Raw genomic sequence first — 2,747 nt, 5'->3', positions numbered from 1 at the left:
ACGTGTGGGGTGGCGGGGCGCTCTGTAAGATGGAATCTCCAGCTCATACGAGACACTGTCGCTTGGGCGGAAGACAGACACCTGCCATTTATGGTGGTGGGCCTCGACCAGGCAAAGGCCTTTGACAGGGTTCACTGGGGCTTTATGTTTAGGGTATTGGAAAGGTTAAGCTTTAACAAGGGTTTTGTCGGATGGTTGCGCACATTATACACAGGTGTGGGGAGCACTGTTGCAGTCAACGGTCACTTAGGGGAAGTTCTCAGGTTGCACTCAGGGGTAAGACAGGGCTGCCCACTCTCACCGCTGCTCTACATCCTTTACACAGAGCCCCTGGCGGCAGCTATTAGGGCTGACCCAGGGGTGAAAGGTTTCCTGGTTCCCGGCAGCAGAGGCCTGCGGGTCAAGCTGTCACAGTATGCAGACGACACCACACTGCTGCTGGACAGTGATGAGAGCCTGATCCGATCCTTAGAGATTTTTCAGGACTTTGGTCGGGTGTCTGGAGCAAGACTGAATCACGCCAAGTCCTCTGTCAAGTTCTTTGGTAGGTGGAAAGAAAGGACAGATGTACCGGGAGGGCTGTCGCTATGCACAGGTCACCTGAAGATACTAGGGGTCAGCTTTGAGGCAGCCAACAGTGCCTCGATCAACTGGACCAGGCGAATTACAGCAGTCCAGAAGAGGCTTGCACTCTGGAAGAGCAGGTGCCTGACCTTTATAGGGAAGGTACTTGTACTGAAGGTAGACATTCTGCCATCCCTCCTATATTTGGCATACATATATCCACTGCCAGTCAGCATGAGGAGACCTCTCATGCGCCTCATGTTCGATTTCATATGGGGGAGGTACGAATATGTGGCGAGGACTCGCATGCTGGCTGATATCGAAGCAGGAGGGAGGGATGTGCCACACCTCCCGCTGAAGCTGGACTGCATTTTTGTTTCTTCTTTGTGTAGGGAACTATCATTTCCGATAGAGCACCCCTCAGGCTACTTCTTACGACTCTATTTCGCGTACCAAGCTAGGGGGTTGATTGTCTGGAACAATTTGGCACCCAGGGTGGAGCAGCAGCCATGGCATTACAACCATGCAGCCAGGTGGTTGCAGGCTCATCCTGAAGCCTCAAACAGAGAAATAAAAATAGATCACAGAGCCCTCTACAGAGAGGTCAGCAAGGGAGTGGTCGCACCTCCGGTGGTGGGGACCCCGAAAGAGATTTGGAGGGGGATTCAGCCAGGGGGACTTGAAAATGAGTTAAAAGACATAAATTGGTTATGCCTGCACAAATGCCTGCCAGTGCGGGAAAGCATGTACCGGCATAGGTTTGCAAGATCCCCTGTGTGCCCTCGGACAACCTGTCCTGGGGAGGAAACGGTCAGGCATGTCATGTGGGACTGTCCAATTGCAAAGGTAGTATGGGGTAAAGTGGGGGAACGGCTAGGGCAGGTGGTCCGAGGATTTAATTTGACCTGGGATAGGGTTGAAAGAGGTTTAGGCTCAGGAAATTTCCCAATGTGGTATATCATAAGTACTACAAAGAGGATTATGTGGTTGGCCAGGCAAGATCTGGTAAAGAGAAATAAAGACAGCAGTGTCGAAGGGATCATGAGGAGGGTGGAAGCTGATGTAAAAGGGAAAATCAAAAGAGACATAGAGAAGTGGCGGAAGCATGCAGCCCTAGAAAGGTGTAAGGGAGGGTTTGGGTGGATATGGTGAACTAAGTGTGAGGTCAAAGGGAGTTTTTTGGGCTGTTTTTTGTTTTATTTTATTGTTTTCACCTTTGTTATTGCAATATGGACCGCGTAGGTTATGAAAAACGAATATTTATGCGCGCAAAGGCTCACAATCATCCCCGAACATTGTATTAGGGATGGTCATACATGATGATTGATTTATATTGATTTGTCTTGATTTGTATTGAAATGACGAAAGTTTTTTGTAATAAAAAAAAAAAAAAAGAAAAAAATCTGTTCTTATCACTTTAATATCTGATATGTCCTCTATATGAGGACTACATATTAAGCAGATTTTTGGCAAGAGGAGCAGAAATTTGGAGCTTGCTCCCTTCTCTCCACGCATCGACCTAGCATTGCAGTGCCGCTGGGAACGGTGCACTCTGTTCTTACCTTGTAGAAAAGCAAACACTTAAACAATTGTGGAGGTTTCAAGGTGAATTCTACACTGGGTCAATGAAACTGAGGGAATGGCCTGGCAGAGTTTGACAAGTGTGCAAAACTGCTCTGATGACTCACTGCCTTGTGAAGTGATCATGCATGACTCTGCACGGGGTCACAATGAGCATCAACTGGATTCCAAATAGACTCAGAAGCGTTTGCCAAAAAGTGAAACGTGTTTTCACTCAACACCTCCTGGGAGACTTGGTGAGAAAGCAGAGTCCGCTTTTTGGACCTAATGTAAGTGGTTCAGGGATGTATCGCTTAAAAAGGCTTAAAAGCCAATCACTAGTCAGGGCAGGTGCAAATAAAGCCTTGTATAATTTGTGTTGGCAGACGGGGGCGTGGTGGGAATGTTGTATACTAGAATCTGACATGCGGAAAGCAAAGAGAGGCCCACCGCGAAGGTGGTGACTGTGACCGAGAGGCTCCACCGCTGCTCTCTAGCAGAGGGCCATGCTGACTCTGGTTTCCCTTCATAACGCACAAGTCTGTCGCCTTTTATTAAAGACTTCCGTGAAGAGGAACAAACATGAGTCGAATCTATTTTTGGCATGCTTTGCTGTATGGCTG

General features: G+C 48.2%; 2 non-coding genes across 2 annotated transcripts; both read left to right on the top strand.

Moving 5' to 3' along the window:
* The first annotated feature begins 1,928 nt into the window (after nucleotides 1-1,928).
* LOC133963016 (U2 spliceosomal RNA) lies at nucleotides 1,929-2,120 on the top strand. Its single transcript, XR_009922563.1, has one exon. It is a non-coding gene; the product is annotated as a U2 spliceosomal RNA (small nuclear RNA).
* A 514-nt stretch (nucleotides 2,121-2,634) lies between these two features.
* LOC133963871 (U5 spliceosomal RNA) lies at nucleotides 2,635-2,747 on the top strand. The gene has a single exon (XR_009923351.1). It is a non-coding gene; the product is annotated as a U5 spliceosomal RNA (small nuclear RNA).

Source organism: Platichthys flesus, chromosome 10 (assembly GCF_949316205.1).
Source record: "Platichthys flesus chromosome 10, fPlaFle2.1, whole genome shotgun sequence".
Classification (NCBI taxonomy): Eukaryota; Metazoa; Chordata; class Actinopteri; order Pleuronectiformes; family Pleuronectidae; genus Platichthys; species Platichthys flesus.
The sequence above is the reverse complement of the archived record's forward strand: the minus strand, read 5'-3'. Positions and strand labels throughout refer to the sequence as shown.